The sequence below is a fragment of the Mastomys coucha genome, unplaced genomic scaffold, assembly GCF_008632895.1.
Source record: "Mastomys coucha isolate ucsf_1 unplaced genomic scaffold, UCSF_Mcou_1 pScaffold19, whole genome shotgun sequence".
In the NCBI taxonomy this organism is placed as follows: Eukaryota; Metazoa; Chordata; class Mammalia; order Rodentia; family Muridae; genus Mastomys; species Mastomys coucha.
The window spans coordinates 8,202,767-8,227,483 of NW_022196901.1; the positions used below are offsets into that span (position 1 = coordinate 8,202,767).

The 24,717-nt window shown below is 36.2% G+C and overlaps 1 pseudogene; it reads right to left on the minus strand.

The window, feature by feature from the left end:
* Nucleotides 1-910: 910 nt before the first annotated feature.
* On the minus strand, nucleotides 911-1,761 carry LOC116097398 (annotated as a pseudogene).
* Nucleotides 1,762-24,717: the final 22,956 nt, after the last annotated feature.

Consider the following 24,717-nt stretch of genomic DNA (forward strand, 5'->3'; position numbering starts at 1 on the left):
CAAATATTTTACAGAAACAGGTCAGGAAACACATAAGTATACTTATTAGTTGTACTCCCAATGATCATACAAACTACTCCAAAAGTCTTTAATGATCATGTAGCAATGAGACAATATAATCAAGCAAATTGAGAATTAAGAACTCATCTAGCTTCTTTTGTCTCCAGCCATCATAGGGAGAGGAATCTCCACTGTCACTTAGCATCTACAATGGGATGGGTAGTTATAAAGAACTGATCCAGTTTCCTGATCAATATAAATAAGCCCAAGAACAACACTGAGCCCAAAAATCTGAAGATTGGCCATCCTATCCACTATAACATCCCAAGACTGTGGGAGTGCTATAGCCCACATGGCCTACAGCAAAGGGGTCATAGTAGCCATGAAACACAGATCTGGGTAGTGAAAACTGTCTGCTTCTTAGGTGAAGACCACCATTGATGAGAATGCGGCTTCATGCACATGGTCTGTAAGAACAAATACTGTCCTGTTCGGCCCTTGGCAGCCACTCACAGAGCCAATGCAATTCTTTCAAAGCAAGGAGTCTGTGTTGGTAAAGAGAAGGCAGACCTGCTCCACCAAGAGCTCCTTAGCCAAATACCAGAGGAAGTGGACTCCAGCCATTTTTCAACCAGCACCACCGCCACCACCAATAGATGATAGACAGACAGATAGATAGATGATAGATGATGATGGTACATAAATGATAGATAGATGAGAGATAGATAAATAGATAGATAGATAGATAGATAGATAGATAGATAGATAGATAGATAGATAGATAGGCAAGTAGAAAAATAAACAATAGATAGAAAAGAACAGAACTCATCTGACTTTTTTTTTTCAGTGTTTAGGAACTTTATTTTCCTTCCACCTTTTTCCCCCTTTGCTCAGGTATCTGTAGAGCATCTCAGGACCACTCAGTGGTGGCTCCAACCCACTCGGTGTCCTGTGCTGTAGGAGCTGCTGCTGACCAGTCCTCAGTGGCTGGCTGCTCACTTCAGTCTTCCATGGGGAACTGTACACTGTCAGACCAGTCGGCCACCTCAGGCTGAGCAGCAGTGAACTCAGGGGCTGGTGCAGTCCATTCACCCAGGAATTCCTCTTTGGTCATAGTCTTCTCAGCAGCAGCATGCCCCTCCTTCTCAATCTCCTCTGGGTTTCTGTAGAAGTAAAGATCAGGCATAATCTCCCATGGGTGCTCACGGAAGATAGTACCTCTCATGTGGAGTACTTCCCGGGCCAGCACCCACCACATCATACCCATTGAGTGTGCTCCCTTGTTGCATGGGATAGCAATGTCCACATAGCACAGGGGAGAATCTGTGTTACATAGAGCACTGGTGGGCAGGTTGACTTAAGAGGCCTCTGTGAGGGGCTGATAGTCAGCCCTGGGATTGACCAGAAGCCAGGCTCCCTGAAGGCTGCTTGGATCTGGTTAGTGAAGATCACAGCCGGGAAGTAGCCTGCAATTGGAGTGGCTCCTGTGGCAGCAGTAAATCTCAGCACAGCTCGCTGGTCTGTGTTCCTGGAGGAAATGACACTGGTGTCAGCAGGGTTCTCAATGGCAACAATAGCTCGAGCTGCAAGGATCACCCAGCTCTTCTTCAGATTTATGATGTAGATACTGTCACTTTCCCTTTCGTAGATGGACTGCTCCATCTGAAAGTCAAGGCTGATGCCACCTAAGTGGGTTCCTGCAGCAAGGAATTTGAGGACATTCTCCTTCTTCACCAGCAGGAAGTCATGGGCTCTGGACATTGCGTAACTTTCCCTTTTAAGTTACAATGGGAACCAAGAACAACGCCATATGGACCTGTTCCTGGGTAGTTCAGAAAGTTGATCTGACATTATTTCATGCCAATATCCACACGTAAGAAGTTCAACTCTGTGAGTGGCTGTAATGGGATATGGGGTCTCTAGGAGATCATTATGGTATAAAGACAGAGTGTTCACCATTGGGATGAGTGCTGTCAAAGGTTTGAGCTTGCCTTTTCCAACATGGGGATATTTTCCAAAGGAACTGTGCAAAAGGCAGTAAATTTTAACTTAAGAGATAGCAAAGCTTTGGACATTATGGTACCTGACCCAACCTCTAGAACAATGAGATAAAAGGCTTGTTGGGTATAAGTCTTCCAATGTGTAATCTTTGGTTATGACACTTCAAATGAACTGAGAAAAAGTGACATTTGTGTCTTGAAAGTATAAAGAAAAGAAATTTTACAAATTATTAGTTTATAAAATGAATGTTTTTAATTCTATACTTTGGAACAGTGATGATAATCAGAGTATGATTTTGTGAACACCAGGGTAGCAGGTATCTATTTAGACAGGAGAGAAAGCACTTCAATCTCTGTAATGGTGCATTAACTCTACTTCTACAACTTATGGAAAGTAGATGGCAGACTATGACCTGAGCTATATTTTCCATGCACAAAAGTATCCTGCTCTTCTTGATGTTGATTAGTTGGAAAGAGTGTGTACAGGACTTACATGAGTGGGAATCTGATAGTTCAATTTGTTATTAAATATCATAAACAATTAAGGAAAGATTGAATAAATAAAACGGATTTTCCACTAAAATGTGAAGAACAGAATACTGAAGAAAGAGAACCATTAGGCTGTCCGAAGATCGAGTTTGGTAGAAATAATAATATAAATGCTATTAAAAGAAATTTCACTTTAGTTATACAAATCTTACTAGATTTGAAATGGATATTTTATATTAGCTCTGTCTGTTTTCCTGCCACAAAGTTACATGTGACATAGATATCTGGTCATTGTATGTCTTTAGCCACTTCATGAACATTTTTAAGATTTCACAATAGTTCTGGCTACCAATGTTTCTGGAGCTTTAATAATTCATAATAAACTAGAGGTTATATAAATAGCTTAAATTTTAGTATATGTGCATGTGGGAATATTTTTATGTTGGTCCCTCAAACACATAAGTGTTTTTCTCAGAAGTATATCTTTTCTTATGGGTATAACTATATTAGCATGCTAACCCTAATTAATACAATTTAATTTCCTATGATTAATTTTAACTCCAAGTGGGAGTTTTCCTAAGTGTAAGCTAATGTTTAAACCTAATAAATTTCAGAATTATTATCACTTTGTGATAATGTGACCTGATTTTGTGAAATAGTACATACTCCATTTAGACTCTTTTCCTTAGATATTGTAGGTACCATAAAATGCTCAGATGTAATTATCCCAAAAGCAATGTCATATCACTGCCAGAGAAGATGGTTCTTTGGGAGTAAAGAATGGAACTTAGACGTTTTTCTCATTTGTTGGTTTAAAGTCTGTAATGAAATAAAAGGGAATATGCGAAATGTAATGACTGTCTACCTCAAGTCTCATCCTCTATACCTGAAGAAATTCTCCTGTGGCTCAGAGAAGAACTGGTGGGTTTTACGATGTATGGAATGCAGAGTTATATGCAGTTTGACTTGTTATAGAAAATACAGAATTAGCGAGCTCATATGGCATCAGCTGGACTGAACTGCTTTCTTTCAGCATGAATAGTTTTACCTGCTCTCTCTCTGTTTTCATAATTCAATATTGGTAAGTCTTTTTCAGCAGTTAGATTGGATTATGTATGAGTGTAAGAATGAACAAAGAATTGAATAAAGACAATATAAAAACCAGAATAAATAAAAGACTAAAGAAAGATGGTAGGTGACTTATTATTTTCCGCATAGTTCTATTCATGCTATACTTCGTGCTTTGGATCATAGGCTTTGCTATGTACCTTTGATGCCTGTAAAGGATCTTTTAATACATATTTTGAATTTTGGGCATTATAAAATACAGTGTGAATTTTATCATGTTTTTTATGTTTCCTTTTTCTTAAAATGTTAAAACAATCTTAACTAGGCAGTGATAGCACATGCCTTTAAATCCCAGACCTCTGGAGGCAGAGACAGATGAATCTCTGTGAGTTCAAGGCCAGCCTGGTCTACAGAGTGAGTTCCCTGATAGCCAGGGATACACAAGAAACCCTGTCTTGAAAACACAAAGGAAGAAACAAAAAACTAAGAATCTTAGAGAGCTGTAGTCTTTCCAAGGTTTAATGATTTAGAAATCTATTAATCACCATAGATTAAAAAAAAATAGCCTGACTCATAAATAATGCAGAGAGGATGTGAAGATGAGGTGGATCAGGATAGGCATTAATGGTAGGAATCTTGTCAAACTTATTAACAAGAGTGTGCTCAGTAGAAGCTCGGGTGCGAGCACCTTCAAAGCCTCTTCCAGTTCACACGTTTGTAACAACTTCATGATTCTCACATGGAATCTTGTCATTAGAACTAATAACCAACTAACAAAGGAACATAGAAGGACTTTGCTTAGGGTCAACGTGCATGCAAATCAATGAGGCATGAGTACATTTTCCTGTAATTCTTTCCTTAAAAGTAATTGGAATATTTTCTTCACCTTTGAGTATCTTTTCTACACACTCCAAGATGCATACACCCAAAGACTCCGGACACTTCCCACATTACTATAATCTCCAGTTTCTGCCTACTACTTCATCTTTTTATATTTTACATGAAGAGGATCCATATCTAGAAAACAAATTGTGTTTGGCATAACAAAATCTCACACCATTTAGTAGTATAAAATGGCAACCACTTATTTTTGGTCCAATCCTACAAGCTAACTTCTACAGGTTGCCTTGAAGAATGCCGATTTATGATAAGTATATTATTGCCAGTGGCTGGATCATGTGGCTGGAGAGGACAAAGGCAGTTTGAACAGGGCCATGAACTTTCATTTGCTTTTTCCTCTGATGAGCTGCTGAATCTGGCATATCTCCCATGATGCCTTATATGACATGCCTAAGGATATGGCTACTGTACCTGCCTCTTTTGAATGTTCTTAAAGCATAATAATCATAATTTGTTAGAGTTTTACAATTTCTTTTGTGAGGATAAGAATTTTAGGTTTAAACATAAAGAATTTTAGGTTTAAATTTTAGGTTTAAACTTAAATGCATTAGACATGATGTATGCCAAGCTTTCTGTTCCATAGGATTGGGAGTGGTTCTGTGCTTAAGAGGCCTATATGCAACTTGATTTCCTAGTCCCAGGGAACAAGGAGCCATCATTGAAGACTAGGTAGCACAGAGCCTGTTACACAAAGGGGATGGCCAGAGGTCACAGACTTTCAGATAATGTGAGAATGTTGCTGGGAAATTGGAAGTTAGAACTTTACTAGAGCTTACCAACTGTATGACTTTCTTATTTTCTCCCTCACATTTTGACAAAACAACATTTATGCCAGTGTGCTTTTGTTTGTGGCAGTTTTGTAAAGAGCTAGGGGAATGTTATGTATACACTTTAAATGCCAATCTGAGATGGTGTTTGACTTTTCTTCTCTTGAAGGATACTACATTCTGATTATTATGACTAAAATAAATGATTTTAGTAATAAAATAATTTAAATTCAGTTATTGGAATTAATTACAATCATTTTTTCCTGTCTTCTCATTTTTTTTAACTAGTAATTCTGTTAATGACAAGCATGTTTAAAACAGACATGATATATTTCGAAATTCTAAACTAGTTAATATTTTTCAGTGCTAAAATTAAGCTTGAAAAAAGGGGTTCTCATTTGTTATATTAGAAAACAAATAACCCAAGCTTACAGTGCATTTGTTGGGCATTGTAAATGCATACATGTCTTTATATTAAGACTGTACTTTAGAATGAGTAGACACCCAAGGGACATGGAATATGGGATATTGATATTTCTTTAGTGAAATTCTCTTTAAGATGTCACTATCAGCAGAATATTGGGGGCACAGGTAGGAAGGAAAGATTCTCATTGTATACCAATAGTATTTCAACAATAGGAACCTTACTTTACTTATCAAATTTTAGGAGGAATATTATATCTAGAAACACAAAACAGGCATTAACTCTTCCACCCAGTGAAGGAATCGAAAGAACAAAACAACACGATAATACAGTAACAGAGAAAAGAGAGCTGACCATGGCGTAGATGGTAAACAAAGGCAGAAATCAGAGCACAGGGTGACCGCACGTTGCTGCTCAGATATTGTCAGTGAGTAAACTAGGATGGCTTGTTTAAGTTACATGGTCAGAGTATATTTTCCTTTTCCTTGTTCTAGGCATGTACATCAATTCAAATGATTTCCATATTGGAATAAATGACTTGGCTACAGATACAGGTGGAAGAAATCGTCCTCTGGAAGTTTTCCTATTAATTCAAAACAGAAACAATCTGTCTCCATTCACCTTCTCTTCTTCTTGGGGTCCTTTAATAATTTTCTCCAGATTCAACTGCATTGGAGTAGCTACAGCTGCAAAACACATTCAAAGGGAAAATGAGAATAAAGGCAGAGGAGTGTTCAATCAGCTGTACATCTTGGATATCTGTTTTTTTGGTTTTTTTTTGTTTTGTTTTGTTTTTCTTTTTTTTTCTTTTTGTTTTTTTGAAGTGCCTGTGGAACATAATCTAATAGTCAGATTGCTACTCCTCTCAGTGTGCATGCATATTTCCCTATGTGCAGGTTTGTGTGTGTGCATGATCATGTATGCACATGCAAATGTGGATCCATGAGTATGTACGTGTGTACGTTCATAAGTACATGAGTGTGCTCATTTTTAATTCCCTACTCTCATTGAAGCATTGTATTGAGAAGCACTGGAAACACCCACATAACTCATAAATATTTCACTAAGGAAATAACTCTGAAGAGAGATTTTATTTAACAAATAAAAATAGTTGCAATAATTCTATCATGTGTTTCACTTTGGTTAGGATGAAAGTTCAAAGTAGTCCCTGTATAATCATACATTTTTACTTGTGAGCAGAGCCATGGATAAGGAGGGTTTCTATTTGATCTAAGTGTCTAACACACAGTGAATGGTTGTGACCACACAAGATTAAAATTTTTGGAAATAAACTTTTAGACAGGAAACGATTAAGTAATTTTCCTACAAATATAATCTTTTAAGAACCATGTCCTAGCAAAATACTACACACTTTTACAGTGTTGTAATAAAACCAAACTGGAAATCTCAGTGTTTTGCCCAGGATGTTTTGTGAGCAAGGTATTTAAAAGGTATCAGAAGGATAAATGAAAACAGCTGGAGAAAATTGCTTTAGTGGCAATAGCAGTCCTGTGCTAGGACACACATGTCTGGCCACAGCTGTGAGGTACCACCATGTTCTTTATAGCTCCTCTCAAAACAGTCTCCATCAAAAGGTGTCAATTGGGTTTTATTGGTGGCAGGAGCACTACTTTTATGAATGGTTGTTATTAAATATGTGGGTATAATATTAATAACTAGGATTTAAATATTCATTAGGACAAACTCACTATGTCTAACAAGAAGATAAACTTGTATACATGATCAAGAAGTTCAGAGAAGTCAGGTAGTCTTTAAATATATAAAAAACATATCTGGTCCCAGAATCTATTCTGACACTTAGCCTAGAATGGAGAAGAAACAAGAATGAAATGGAAAAAAAAGCCAGAGTCTGTTGAAATTATTATACTTAGGCAGTTTGCAAATAAAGTGTCCTACAAAATATTTTAGACCTTTTGTTTGTTTATTTGTTTATTTGTATTGGTGTATAGCCCTGGCTGCTCTAGTACTAATCATTTAGCCTAGGCTGCTCATTCAAGGCAATTCTTCTACTTCGCATTTCCAAACACTTGAATTACAGATGTATCTGACATACCATTTTGATAGCATTTTTACAGCTGCTGCTCTTATTCAAAAGTATGTGCAAGTATATATTGTGAAACAGGAGGCTTGAAGAAGTCACATGTGAAGTATACATTTCCATTTCTTCACACAAATAATGAAGGAAGAAAAACTTTGTTCAAAAATGTACTCTTAACACTTAAGAACCAAGGACATGTTTGGCAAACTGCTACTTCTCATTAATAACTCACCTCATTACATGTTAATGCTTATTCAGCTTATTTATAAAATTTCAAATGATAACTTTCTGTTGGGTTAACTTTTCATTCTATTTATTACAAACAAGAGGATACTCTAAAATATTTTTGAAAGATTAAAAACCTTTTTAATTAAAATATAATTGGTTCATTCCCTCCTTACCTCTCTCTAACTACTTCTGTGTCCCCTACCTCCAATCCTTCTCATGTTCCAATCCTTCAATTTCTCCCATTTCCCCAGTGCTTCCCTAGTGACAGATATGGTCATTTTTAATTATTATTGCTAATTTATGTAAACATTCATAAATATGTAAATACAACCTGCCAAGTCCACCTAGTGTTGTTTGTGTGTATTTGACTTCAGAGCTAACCATATGTTATTGAATAACCAATTAGGTGCTAAGCTCTGAGATGACAATTTGTTCCTCTTTCAGTAAAATCTAGCTCCTAGTGGTTAGGCATAGAGGCTCTTGAAATTCCTCCAATAACACACAAGGACACTTGCTCAACTATGATCATATCAGCTTTATTTAAAATACCTAGAAACTGGAAACAACTGAGATATACCTCAACTGAAGACTGGATAAAGGAAATATGACACATCTACACAATGGGATATTATTCAGCTATTTAAAAAAAAGACTTCATGAATTATGCAGGGAAAAGGATGGAACTTGAGGACATCATCCTGAGTGAGGTAACGCAGTCCCAAAGGACAGGCATGGTATATACTCCCTTAGAAGTGGATATTACCCATAAAATACAGGTACCATGTTACACTTAGTAGGTGCAAAGAAGCTAAATAAGAAGGAAGTTCCAACTGAAAAAGTTTAAATCTCACTTAGAATGGGAAATGAAATAGTCATAACAGGCAGATGAAAGGAGGGGACTGAGAGGGAGGGGGGATCTGGAGAAGAACTGGAGATTCAGGATCAGGTATGGGGAAGGATAGGAGAGATGGCTAGATGGCCATGAAAATCAATGGAAATCTGCAGCTGGCGGGGAGGAGGGGGTGAGGAGCATCTCTGGGACAAGATAGAGACCTGGGATAAGTGAGGCACCCAAGTATCAGTGGGGGTGATCTTAAGCTGTGATGCACTACATTGGGGAGGCTGAACCTGAAGAGACCACCTCCTGTAGTCAGGCAGGAACTCCAGTGGAAAGATAAAGATGCTGACCCAACCAAAAATCTTTCAATACAAAGTTTATCTTGCCTACAAGAAGTGAAGACACAGGGGATGGAGCAGAGACTAAGGGAATGGCCAACTAGTAAATGGCCCAACTTGAGACCCATCCCTTGGGCAAGCACCAGTCTCTGACACTATTAATGATATTTTGTTTTGCTTGCAGACAGGAATCTAGCATGGCTGCTTTCTGAGTGAAACCATTCAGCAGCTGACTAATACCAGTGCAGACATCCACAGCCAAACAGTTAATGGAGCTTGAGGACTCTATGGAAGAATAGGAAGAAGGATTCCAGGCCCTGAAAGGGATGAACAACAGTCAACTAACCTGTATCCTTGGAACTCTTAGAGACTGAACCATCAACCAAAGAACATACATGGGATGGATCTAGGACTCCCTACACATATGTAGCAGATTTTCAGCATGGTTTTCATGTGTGTCTCTAACAACTGGAACAAGAGTATCCCATAGTTTCCTGTATGTGGGCTATCTTCCTCTAGCTTGGCTGTTTTATCTGGCCTCAATGAGAGAGGAAGCTCCTAGCCTAGCAGAGACTTGAAATGCCAGGGTCAGGTATAAGGGGGGGGGTTCGTGTTCAGAGAAGAAGGGGGGGTTCTTGGACTCCCGACCCTGATCTACATATACTCCTTTGGGTTTTAGATGGATTAGTTGGGACTTGGCAGAGCATGATCAGTTGGTCTGTGCATTTTGACATTTTGCAGTTTTATGTTACGGCTTCTGTTTAATGAGAAAATAAGGGTCATTGATGAGAGGTGACAGTTACACTTATCTGTGGGTAGAGATAGAAGTTTTAGAATCTAGTCAAGAATTATGCTGGTCAAGTAAAGTGGTAGCATTGGGCCCTCCTCTACAATAGATTATTTCACTAGTTCTAGGCAGTTTTCCAACATGTCAAGCAGGACTTAAGTAAAATAAGAACTGTTGCTTTCCTTCAATATAGGAGTGCCCTTAATGCACTCCATGGATATCTTACTGTGCTGATCATTATTCTGGTTCATAGGCATCACAGCTGTGTAGCATTATTGATTCTTACCTCACATGACAACTTGCATAGTGCTGCTGGTGATATAAAGATGACAGAAAGGAGGCATTCAAATCAGCTCAGATATCCCAAAATCCAATATCCAAATGTGTGTGTGTGTGTGTTTTCAGTCATAGGGATTCAACTTCAAACTCTCAGAGACAGCCATAAAAACAAAACAAAACAAATAAAACAAAACAAAACAAAACCAACCTATATTGTTTTGGGAGATGGGTCACATGGATTACTCTGATGAACAGCTCATAAACGAGGTTTCCTAGGGAATTTATCACTTGCTTTGATATGCTGTTTCATTCAAATATGGTATTATATGTTTCTTTATGTGTTTCCTTTTGCTCAACTGTAAACATAGGCCTGCAATTGAGAGGGATTGATTTTTTTTCTACTTTCTGATTTTAGAGACTTCATATGACAGTACTCCAGCAAGCTCATTATGTGTGTCTGGACCTACTTTACTGATAACAAGTTTAACCACTGCTTTAAAGAGATGACCAGGCAATTCTGCACTGCAATGAACACTGTTACTCTCTATAACTTGACAGTAATGTGTGCAATTATGTTTAGATGTTACATGAATGTCCAGTTACCTAACTACTCTCTAAATAATGGCTTGAACATTGCTATTTGCATTGTAACCCTGAAGACATTATTTTTCATGGATAATTTTGATTCTAAAGCTGTCAAGTTCATCCATCTCTTTAGGACATCTAGGATCTCTTATTACAAAAGCTTTATCTTTTGAAATATTCACAAATAATGACTTTATGTTCTTTACTTTTTTCTTTTTAATTAATTTGCATTTCATGTTTACGTTCCTTTCCAAACCATCCCCACCTCTTTAGTTCAGAAATTATGGCTGTTTGACTCAGTATCATTTACATAGCATCATCTTTTGGTGGCTAAGTTGAAAAGCTATTTTTTAATAGATATTAAGTTTACAAATACATGTGGTAACATCTCTGTTTTTGTTTCACCTTCTATCATTTTATATGCCAAAACTATTGTATTCCCACAAAAATCTACTTGGAATGTTTTTAAATAAATATTCTATCACTTATTCACTTACTGAATGCATTTGTTGTGTTAACGTCATGAATGCAACTCCCATTTCAGTTCTGAAAACAGATTTGGATCCTTTCAAAGTTAGTCTTTCTGAATCGTCCCTCCCCAAATTGGTTTCTTTAAATTTTTCTAATGGTTGTACATGATCATTTCATTTACAAACCTGAAACGGCTCTCTGTACTTTTCATACACAATTGTTTCTGAAAAGAATTGAGGAAGTATAGGCTGACTTTACAATGTGTTCTTAGGCTACAAGATAAAACAACTGCAATGGTCAGTATGTCAGTTCTCTGCACTGTATAACAATGCCTGCATGTTTGCTCAGGTTAGTAGCAAATCATTCTTCCCAGATCACTTGAAAAGAACAAAAGCTGTTGAGTAGTCACTCACAGTTAATCCAGAGTTCACAAGCCAAATGATTTAATTTTTAAAAAATCATGAGCCACTAAAATATTTCTATCTCTTTCATAATTTTTGTTATAAATTTGATGAAAATCAAATGAAAGTCTGGAATTAAGCACTGGCTATGGACAGGCTCAAAAAGGGTCTCCTCTAAATACAAGTTTGAGTGAAGAAATAATTATGCCGTCTTGAGATTATTGGGGGAAGGTCACTAAAAGAGCACGATCTGCACTACATCCCATGTCACAGATGTTTCTGGATCTTCAAGAAATTAAACATCTATGACTTTTCCCTATATAATTTTGTGTGGTTTTACAACTCTCTGGATTGATTTAAAACAAGTAATTGGTTTAAACAGTCAGAAATGCTATCCTGTTTATAATTTTATGGTAATTTTCTACAGACAAGAATAATGATAACATGCTTTTTATTGATAAAAATGAAGCTTTACTAATAATAAGGGGAAAGGAATACTTGATTCATCGTTTTAAAGGCTAGAAAGGAGATGTATATAGATATAATTATTACAATACAAAACAAGTCTACAGTCTATCTATTGTTTAAAGAAATGAAAGACAGCTACAATTTAGTGTGAAAAAAACCTACTAAATATATGCCTATTGCACAAAATAGACATGTGGAACTAGACTTTGACTCAAGTGAAGGGATACATACAGTGCATTTACTGTATTCTTGTGAATGCTGAGATCAAAAGAAGCACTGACATGGATAGTTCACTGTTACAGTTGGAGAAAGAGAGAATTTCATCATTTACCATGACATGCAGAGTTCATTCACTGTGTTTAAAACATGCAGACATCTAGGTTTGCATCAAATCTTAGTGACTGCTGTTAATTAACATTAAAGTTTAAATAAGTTTTCTCCCTCATGCCTGTTTCTACTGTCTCAGCTATTGCTCTTTGTTATTCTGGCCAATTCAACTTAGCATTTAAAGGATAGAATTTTATTTTATTTATTTCATAAGCATTAAGAGTACTTAAGTATATCCAACAGCCTTTAAAATAGACTGAAGTATCTGACTGATTTCATGGGCTATTCATTCTTCAATAAAAGTAAATCTTTTAAATTAGACATGAGTTGAATATCTAGTTGAAGATATTATAAAACAAGAATCAATTATGAAAGAAACATAAAAAAGTAATTTAATATGTGATACAATACCTACTCCAGAAATATGATTTTGATAAATTATTTTCTCTATAGTCATGAGAAAATTAAAAGAGAATATAAAAGTTTATCTTTTAGTTAAGTATCTTAAATTCTGTATGTATTATACTGGTAAGATATTTATATACATAAATAATACAACAAACAACTGCAGAAGAATTATCACAATAATTAAAAATTTTCTTTTCTGGTTCTTCTTTTTTTTTTTTTTAAATAATTCAGTCTTGCCTCTGTTTCTCTCAGTTCCTGTCCACCTCCTCTCCATTAGAGATCCATCCCTTTAATGCTTTTCACTGAACAAGCTTCTAAGAGCTAACAACAACATAACATATAATAAAATAAAACAAACACCATCCAGTCGAAGTTGGAGGAGATATGCCAACAGGAAAATAAAGAAGATCTAAGAAAAGGCACAAAAATCAGAGACCCACTTGTTTTCACATTCAGGAATCCCATAAATGTAGTAAACTGAAAGCTATAGCACATACACAGGGGACCTGGTAGAGACCTGGGCAGGCCCTGTGCTTGCTGCTGCACTCTCTCTGAGTTTACATGAGCATTTCTCAGCTGTAGAAGATCTTGCTTCCTTGGTCTTCTTGTCTTTCTGTCTTCTGAAGCCTATAGGGGGTTTCCTTGAGCTCTGAGGGGAGGGATTTGAAGGAGACAGCTCCTTTGGCTATTGCAGTGAGCTCAAGTGTTTTGAGTATCTACTTTAACCATATCTTTAAAAATAGGTGCCATTTTTACTAGGTAATCATCTCAGAAAAGAGTAAAAGGTGCCTTCTCCTGGGTCTTACATAGTTGTTACCATATATTGCATGTAACAAATGAAATGCGGATAAATCCACTAATCAGTAAGTCAAAAGCAGATTAATTGTGATTAAATGAGGGTGCTTTCTTTTTCTTTTTCTTTTTTTTTTAAACTCCACTAAGGTCATTTACCTTAACTGTACATTATTCCAGAGTTTGCTGTCTTAATGGCAATGTAAACCTAATTTTGTCCACAGGTTTCTGAAGGTAGGTGCCTATAAACATCGCCAGTTGCCTGGGTGTTTTGTTTTGTTTGTTTGTTTGTTGTTGTTGTTTTGGATATAATGTTCTTTATTTTATTTTATTTATTTATTTTTATTAGATGTTTTCTTTATTTGCAATATCTCCTTTCCCAGGTTCTCCTTCAAAAAATAAAAATAAAATAAAATAAAATAACAAAAACTAAAACAAACCCCTGTTCCCTCCCCCCTACCCCTGCTCACCATCCCACCCTCTCCTATTTACTGGCCCTGGCATTCCCCTACACTGAGGTATAGAATCTTCACAGGGCCAAAGGCCTCTCCTCCCATTGATGACCAACTTGGCCATCCTCTGCTATACATATGCTGCTGGAGCCATTAGTCTCACCATGTGTACTCTACTAGCCAACATACACAAAGTTGTGGGATTTGGAAAAAAGCAAAAGTGAATGTGATTTGTATTTCTTTTCTTTTTTTCTTTTTTTTTAATTTTTTATTGATTATTTTGTTTATTGATTATTTACATTTCAAATGTTATCCCCCCACCCATTTTCCCAAGAAGACCCCCCACCCACCCCCTCTACTTCCTCCACGAGGGTGCTCCCCCACTCCTGCCCCACAGCCCTATTATTCCCCTACACTGGGGCATCAAGCCTGCACAGGACTCAAGGCTTCCCTTTCCATTAATGCCGGTCAAGGCCATCCTTTGCAACATACATAGCTAGAGCCATAGGTCCTTCCATGTGCATTCTTTGGTTGGTGATTTATTCCCTGGGAGCTCTGGGGTTGGAGGTCTGGTTGGTTAATACTGATATTGTTGTTCCTCCCATGGGGTTGCAAACCCCTTCAGCTCCTTTAGTCCTTCCCCCAACTCCTTTAATGGTGTTTCCTGTGCTCAGCAAGCATCTACTCTTTATCCATAAAAGCTCTAACAGCCTTTCAGGATACATCTACATCAGGTTCCTGTCAGCAAGCACTTCCTGTCAACAAGTGTCTGGGTTTGGTGGCTAGACATGGGATGGACCCCCAGGTGGGGCAATCTCTGGAAGGCCCCTCTCTCAGTTTCTGTTCCACTCCTTGTCCCTGTGTTTCCTTGAGACAGGAACAATTCTGGGTTAAATTTTTGGGGGCATGCTGAACCTCTGGATATGGTCTCTACAGGTTCTATCCCCCATTTGTTGGGTATTTCAGCTAATGTCATAGTCGTTGTCTTTACCATTAAGTATGAATCACTCTTTTCTAGAGCTCTACAAATTCTTTTTCTTCCATCTACAATTCTTTATCGCTCCCCAATACCTTCATTTTTCTATGTTCCTTGTAATTCTTAGTTTCCAAACTAAAAAGACATCTTTTTAAAGGCCCCAGACAATGACAAACATTGCATGTGGAGTGGCATCTTTAACTTTCCAATGGTGTGCACTAGATAATATATTGAATGATACCACAGTCAGATGCATACATACATATCAACCTTTCTGATATCTCTAAAAATGTGTTATTAAAGAAAGCTTGACAAGTGTATAAGTTGGCTTTGTATACTATTTAGAGCAGCTTTTCTGTGGATTTATATTTCATTACATCCCCAAATTGTTGGTTGTAGTCACAGTTAATGAGGACAAAGAATAGGCATTTGTTTTTTAATTATTGTTGTCAATCTAATTATGTCTATAATTGTTATATTGTGTACATGCTTGATTATTAGAGTCTAATAGCCTGGGAAGTATTCTGTTTTTCATGTACAATTGTGATTTGCATTTCCTAAAACATTTCCAGAAAATTGTTGTGAGGACTAAAGGGGAAAACGCTTTGAATATGCTTCTGTGGATCAAATAACACTGATTTTATATTGTGAGAAGCCTTTGCATAATGCTTCTTTTCCATTTGTATAAACTTGTAAAAAATGGACATACTTGCCTCCTAGATACTCACAACAAATGTGCTTAGCGTAAAACATCAGATGTGAATTTTGCCAACTGCAGCTAAGACCTAGTAAAGTTGGAACAGAATCTTACTGCAAGGGTGCTGTCCGCTCTGACATCTATAAATCTGTTTTATATTTTTCTAAAACAAGGTGGTAGTGGTGAACTTCTGTGTTAGGAACTCCACATACTTTTTAAAAGTTTAAATTGGTCCTTGTCTCAGAGACCTTCAACATAACGCATTTAATTCCAAAGATTAGAATAATTTCCAATGCTCCATCTAAAACAGAGTCAGATTTAAAATTCTGTTTCCTCTATCATAGAATTTTTAACCATGAACAATCCATTAATTTTTTTTCTCTAAAAATTGCTCAGGGTTTAGGTGGTAGCAATAAGGTTGACTGAGGAGATAAGATTGTCTCTAACGAATGGCAAAGAAAGCTGTCATGCACACTTATTTTAATATTCATAACCTATTTTCTAAAATATCACTTTCAATAGCATGTTGATTTTTTCCATTGAATAATGGCTGTAGAAGCATTTCTAGTTTATAAGAACCTTCTGAATGTCTAGCTACATTATGCTATGGTCAGTTTCTAGACACAAATTGTCAATAAGTATTCACATTTACGTGAACTGTGGCAGCTCTGAAGTATAATTTATGGCTTTATTTTCCAAATTAAATATTTTTTCTCAAAGTTATTATTAATAGTTTCCCTTTGAAATAAAAAATCAGTTTTAAATTATATTTACATTTTCCCAAAATTGGAGCATTTTCCTTAATTTCACTATTAAATTACATCCTATGACATAAAATAATATGCTGTTTTGTGAAGTATTCTGGTAAGCAAAAATTACTCTGTGAGCACTCTATTTCTATTGTACTATCTGATGTAATACTTTTTCTCGTTGAAAGACTTTATTACAAAATATTGAAGTTTTCTCTTTTTTTTCTCTAGATTCGTCATATTGTATATTTCCAGAAAAATTGTGGAGTTGTGTGTGAAACTGGCAGTACCAGTGTGTGTGTGTGTGTGTGTGTGTGTGACTGATTAGATTGTCAATGCTACTTTTAAGATGACAAACCAAAAGTTTGTCAAGTATTAACTTACAAATAAATTGCACTGTGTGATTTGCTACCGAAGAACGCATTTTCCAAGCTAGCCATTTCGTGAGATATTGTTTCTGACTTGTGGCTGTTTAGAAGTCTCCACTATAGAACAACCCCGTTACCGATAGCAGGGATTCAGTCACGTTTTGTTTTTCTTAGAATTTGGTCATGATATTAAAGGGCTGGTGTCTTGGTTAGTATTGATTTTTCTTCTCCCATATATTATTAACATTTCATATATTCTGAGGATATTGCTTATCTTTTTGTTGAATCAGCACATCACTGAAATAGCAATAATGACTGAAACGTCAGGAGACTGCAGGATTTTTAGTGATTCTGAAGTGACTTTCTAAATGTAAAATCCTATAAAGAAAGGGATTACTAACAGAAAAAACTGACTCTCCAACCATTAAATTTGGAGGTGTTGTCTGTGGAAAAATTTTAGTGCTTATGTTTTCTTCTGCATTTGTTCTCTGTTTGTGAGTCGTGTGGAACTTTAAAATTGTTATGTTCTTTTGTCTTCTCTTAAGCTTTTCTGTGCCTCTTATAGTGACCCATGACAGATCATTCTCAATTTGCTACAGTGATAAATTTGCATATTACACTAGAAATGCCCTGAAATACATGACTTCTGTATGCCTATTTTTATTATGCCTTAATTAGATAAGAAATTATCTATTCTTGTTATCTTATTATTTGGAAAATTCTTATCATGAGAATTATGCAAAACTTCTAGATAATATGCTGAAACTTAAATTATAATACTTTTGTTTATGCTCTGCCTAAGATAAATTGAAATTACTTTTGTAATGTCAGGAAACATGGTGAAAAGACTGTTGTTAGTCAATTGTCACTTCATACACTTGCCTGTGAGGAGCAGATTCAGATACATGGGATATGGTTCAATCCTACTGGCTTCAAAGCACAAATGTCTTTATAAAGTCATGGTAACCCTGAGCATGTGGACCACAGTCTCATATCTCCAGCTACAGAAAACTGAATTTTGTCAATAACTTCTGTTTAGGCTCTTTGAAATACCCACTGGCTCTCAAGTCTGGGTGTATTCTTCAGGATACTCTCAGTTCATGACTGAATGAGACAGCACTATACTCCTGGGGCATATAGGACTTCTGGATACTGAAGTTAGTTTGAAGGACTGTGCTAAGTGTGTTCCCAACTCCAGTTTTCTGCATGGCAGTCTGAAACATGTCCCCCTAACTCCATCGAATCACATCATAACGTCCCTGTGCTACTTCTTACTGTTCCCCGTGTTCCTTTCTTCTCTTCTTTCTGATATTATGAGAAAATTTCTGAGAGCCAACTGGTGATAAACTTCAGTCTTGGAGTTTGTTTCCCATGGGACTGACTAGCACAGGTTTACAAACCTAGTAATAGATAGAATCTGGATTCAGTCTCACTTGGTTTAGATTTCCATACTCACAGGTACCATTGCCTGGCTTATACTTATTGATGAAGAAAAAGTAGGTCAAGCAGAAATGAATAATTTAAAACTTCACTATTTTCTCTGCCTGAAAGTCTTTGACTCCTCCATTCATGGTAGATCTTGTTTATCCACATGTCCTTGTCGGATCTCATGTAGTACAATGGAATATGTTGCTGTTCATATGCTAATTTAACTACCACCAGGCCATATAGAATATCAAGATCTTTTATTGCACAAAGGCCAAGGACAAATGGGAATTGTGTTTTCTCTTTATCTATATCCTGAAAACCAGAACCTTGGGTTCCATGTGTCATTTCAGATGAAAGCTTCATTCATTCACTTTTCCTTCAGTAAGAGTATCAGAATCTGTACCACCTTTAAATTCACTTCATCTTACCTTTTCTATGAACAAATGATTAATCTTCCTTGTCCTGAAACTCCACATGCGTTGATGTATTATATTATCCTTTTTACATTTCTGTTAATTATATGACGAGCCAACACTTAAAATCACTGAAGCAATTAATCTTCCAAAATTGCTTACCTCTTACTTTATCATCAATGTTTTGAAAACATTGCCTGTAGTTTTATTCCACCATAGGTATTTAGGTCCTAGGCTACCCATTAACAACAGACTGCTTTATTGGAAACTAAAACATTCTATTGAGCTATTTCTACCTCCTTAGTAAGAATTGGATATGGGTGGCCAACACCTATTTTTTACCCTTCTGTCTTTCCCTCCATAGTAAACATAACTTAAATTTCTCTGCCTATAACTCATTTGCCTATATATTAAAACCCACCTTTCCATGATATTTTATTTGACTTGAAGTTGTATAAGATTCATGCCATCCATTCATCTTAAGTCCTCCCCTTTATGAAGCTATTACATTACTATCCATATCCTAGTGGTTTTGAAGATCTGTGTTTCATAGTCCCCACTTTACTTCTGATTCCCACTAAGGATGAAACACTTTGCTAGAGCTCTCAACCTAACAGACACCCAGTAAGATCAAGTCTATAGCAACAATGTTATAGAGTATCAACAAAGCCATTTGACGATGTTCCTTAACTTCAATTGCTTGTTATAACACATACAAAGCTTTCTCTACAATAGGCAAAAATTTACCTCTTAAAACACAAATAAAATAATGCTAATATTCAGCTTTGAGATGCTTTCAGAACTCCTAGATGTGATAGGCCACAAATCAACAAATGTACAAACCATTTCTGATCTCATCTACTTTATATTTATTTTATTTTTATGTAAGCTCTCAGCTTTTATGATTCTTTCATATTTTCGTTTCCAACTTGGTAGGTAGATTTGGTCATATTTTTATTGCACATTCATTAAATGTCTTGTCTATATCAGATGGTGATGCATCTGTACATTTCACCATTACTGCATTTCTAAGTCAAGAGTGAGTCCTGTATAAGGCACTGAAAGTTGACTCTGTAACCAAATCAACAATCATTATCATTGCACCCATATTTTCAGAGAGCACTCTCCATTTCAGCATCACCATGAAGACATTAAGCAGGATGTTCTTCCTATAGCACACATTTTCATTTTGTACTCTCTGTGCCTCAGCACGTGTTGTTTCATTATTTAGCTTGCCCCTGCTTATTAACTACCCATACTTTCTTTAAGATCCAATTTGTTTCTTGAATCCTTCCATTTGTTTTACATTTGCTCTTACTGTACACTTTCTTTTTTATTAGGTGTTTTCTTTATTTACAATATCTTACATTTGCTAAGCAGAGAGATATTCTTCCCAATCTGACCTATTAAAAACCCTTGATATATGTACTAATATATTCTATAGAATAGCATAGACTCTATACCAAATTCTTTTCCTCAATCTTTAATCCTACAATTCTTTCTTTTTTGTTTATTATTTTGTTTGTTTGTTTTTCGAGACAGCATTTCTCTGTATAGCCCTGGCTGTCCTGGAACTCACTCTGTAAACCAGGCTGACCTTGAACTCAAAAATCTGCCTGTCTCTGCCTCCCAAGTGCTTGGATAAAAGGCATGCACCACCAATGCCCTGCTAATCCAAAAATTCTTTAGCTTTTAACTCATGTATTTTTCATGTGGAATACTTAAGTAAACATTAAATTTAATGTTTACCAAAGTAAACTAAAATTAAATGATGCTGCTCCAAATGCAAATACCCATTTCTTGGTTGCTTGGTGCTGTTTTTGCATGTGATCTACCCCTGTTACCAGTTTAAAGTCTATTAAAGTGCTGTTGAGTTATTACAATACTGCTGTAGAACAAATGAATAAACAATTTATAGACATTCTAAAATACAAGGTATTGATTTTGTTACTCAATATCTTCTTTATAAATATTTACTTATAGGTAGAATAGGGAATATGCATCAAGAAGTACAAATAAAATGCATCAGAACCTTTTGAAATATATCCACTATATCTTGATTTTATTATTATGAATTTCTAGAACATAACATATACAGCCATTACCATGTGCAATAGGGCTAGTGTCAGGGTAGTGTTAATCCAGTCTTTATTTAACACGGTTGACCCTTTATGTAGAAAGGTTTCTGCATTTGATTAATAACTAACTCAATGATTATTTTGAGACAATTATGTGAGATTTCTCATGTGTATGTCCTCTTGGGACGTAGGTGTTTGAAGCAAATTTTTGATAGAAATAATAAGGCTAGAAGTCCCAATGATACCTTAAAATCATAATAGAGGTTTTCATGAGAGTAGAAAATGTACACAACTCTTTATAATTTATTTTACATTTTGATCAATAAAATTTAATGTCAAAATAAAAGAAAGAAAATGATTACTTTTCATAAGTATAAGCTGATGGATATATTTGAGAATATTTCATGAATATCTGCAATGAAACTAAGGCACTTTAACATAATTTTGAAAAATTTGATAAGATACAATTTCTCAGCATATTGCAATTATTTATAATACACTAAAATAAATTTTATAGATTTTTGAAGATATGATTTTAATGATATGACAGCTAAGGGATCACAAAATTGTTAAAGAGATACTACTAAAACACTTGCTCTGCTTATTTAATAGTGGCCCAAATCATGATGACCCACTCTTCAGGTTTATAAAAACAAATGTTTGCTACAGCTAAGTAGTGCAGAGTTGATTGGACTTTAAAAGCTGACTCACATTGATTAAAATCAAAATGTCGCATGTAAGCCATAATGGCAACTTGTTAATACTCTGGAGTACATTTCTTTTAGGCAAGCTACATGAGGAGACCATTATCAAAAGTTTGCTGGGTAAATACAGAAATCAAGATAGTTCATGACAGGTAGGGACAGAGCCAAAGAATGATTGTACTATTTGATGGCCAGATGTATCCATTTTCTCAAATGATTTATTTTTTACATCATTAAATATGGGTTATCAGTTCAGATCAACCTATTTCTTAGTGATGATAGATGGTTACTGTCAAAACTTTTTGAGTTTCCTCTGTATATGTTCATAAAAAAAACTTCTGTTGACACAATTTTCTCTGAAATTTAATATTTTAACTATACACCATCACAACATTTTTATATGTATGCAAATAATTTTCTTATGACACATTTTCACAACTCTGACTTCACCTATATTGTGTTGAATTTAGAGTTTAAATTGATGAAGTGAAATACTACTTTTGTTTTTTTCCCCATTTCTCCTCTATCTGCATCTCTGTCTCTATCTTTTTTTTTCTTTATCTTTGTCTCTAGCTTTTTCTTACCTTCTTATTTTGTTTTTTGTGGGTGTTCTTGTTCTCTACATGCCCCAGTAGAGGTAATGCTGTACTTCTTAAATGTAGATGTACCCCAAAAGACACAATTTTTCCTCTTGTTATTTAGTGTTTTGACTGCCATAATTTTGTACAACAAAGCTGATTGATGAGGTAATCTTTAAAAATGTCTTCAATATCCATTTCATGTTATGGCACTTACTTGGATCTGTAGACTATATTACTTGAGGTACTGGTTAATTTTGAACCGTTATTTTCTTGTACAGCAGAAGTACCACTTGACATATATAAGGTGAGTTGGCAAGTACAGGCACTTTAAAAAGATGCTTGAAAATAACTCTTAGGTTTAACCACAGATTAAAGAAGTTATTTTGAATCCAGAAACTTTTTCTGTAATCTCAAAATGTATTGCTACTATTTTAAATAGATTTATAATTGCTTCAGTATTTTTGAAATTCATCTTTGTAATTATTAAAGATTTCACCCTAGAAAACTCTAAGTAGTAATGCTAAAGAAATAGTCACAGTATGGAGTCCTTTGATAATATGAACCCCATCTGGCAAGCTATGATGACATTGACTGTCAGGTGATCATCCATTTTTTTCTGACTTACCTGAGTTGCCTTTCTTTAAAGCAAATATTTTGTTTTATATAAAATTGTTGCTTGTAACATACAAAGCTAATTTTCCAAAAGTTAGTTAAAAATTTTTGAATGATTAAAATGTGGAAAATTAAATAATTTAATTAAGTCATTTAATATAATTTTTTCTATTAGTGAATATATTGAGTGTGAATTTAAAGAGCCAAGGAAAGAGTTTAATCTTTGCCATATTAGCTTTGTGATATTATTATCTAAAGGAGGATCCTATACTTGAATCTAAGCAAAGTGTGCATGCTTCTGTGTGTGTATGTGTATGTGTGTGTGTGTGAAAGAGAGAGAGAGAGAGAGAGAGAGAGAGAGAAGGAGAGAGAGAGAAGTGGAGGGAGAGAGGGAGGAATAGATACATTCTTTACACTTTCTGTTTTTCTATGTATTGGCTGAATTATCTGGATAATTTAATACTAGAAATATATTTTAATTTCTGGTCATTTAAATCTTACATTAGCAGTGCTAGGATAAATAACTCATGAATTCTAATATAACACATATGAAATATAATTTTAAAATGTTTTTAGAGGCTATATTTCTTTATCCAGAAACAAGAATTGTTTTTTTAAAAACTTTTATTGATTCTTTGGGACTTTCCCATTGTACTCCTCAGTCTTACTCATATCCCTATCCTTTCATATATGCTTTCTACCTTAAAACCTCCCCATGAAAGAAAATAAAATAAAATACAAAGAAAAGGAACTCTTGTTGTGGAAGCTGTAGTTTGTCACAGAGTATCACACAATACACCCATTTTCCACACATCTTTACATGCAAATGTTCATTGCAATGAGTGAGTCATTGGTCTATTTTGAGGCCACTGGCTTCTGCTGCATTATCAATACAATACTCCTCTTGAATATCCTGTTGTGACAGCAGTTCATCAGCATAGCTGTTGGAGTGGGCCCTGGATCTGTAATAGTAGTAGCTCAGTTCGGTCCGCAACCAGCTCTCCCATGATCATACCACCAGGGAGAGCTCTCCAACACTGCCCTGGCTAGCTCACCCAATACCTAAGCAGGTAATGGGCAGGACCATCTACCACTACATAACCAGGGCCAGTTCAACTGTACCGCCTAGGTGAGGTGTAGGGCCCGCTCTTTTCATGCTGCAGCTGGCAGCTCTCCCCTGCTGCAGGTGGTGAGGTAGGTAGCAGGTGAGGCATCTCTCCCTTGCCCACATGACTACATGTCAAACAAGGGCCAGTGGCATCGGCTCTCCTATGCTCATGCTCACTGGCCAGATCACCTGCCTCTTGCACCACCAGGTCCAGCTCAACCGTGCTGCTCAGACGAGGGGCAGGGCCAGCTCAGCACACTGGCTCCTGAGGCAGTCCTGACCAGAGACATCTATGAACATCAATACAGACCCCTGGCTTAGATAAGAACACAGAACCAGACATAGCCCCTGATAGCAGCATGAGAGCAAATGTCACCATGGCCTCAGGTGGCTGCACATGACACTCAGATGAGCAGGTCCCTCAAGAAGCAGCACTGCTTTCAGATATCCACATGGTCTCCAGTGGCAGTCCAGACCATGATATCTTTCTTCTGCCCTCTCACACCAACAGTACTGGGGCGGTCACTTGAGATTTTTGGGGGACCATCCAGATGAATTAAGTATTTTTGATAAAGTTATGTGTAATTGACATCTAACTACTCTGGTAATCTCAAATCCAAAAACTATCTCAACATTCAAAATGCTCTAAGTAATGCCTTATGAAAATGGAGCTTGTTGCTGATTCCCACCCATATGACTTACTCTGTCCATTGTGCCTTGAATCATGAATTAGCATAGGCCCCTGAAATATGGGGGAGTGAAACCTATAATCAATCCCTGGCCTTTGCAACTCAAAGAGAAGTGGTCATCTGTGTCTTTAGTCCACTGCCATGTATCCTCAAGCTGGAACAGGTTACTTCTCCTCAAGCCACTTTGACTACCCAGACATCCCTTAGGTTTAATTGAGTGAAAGGAAACTGAC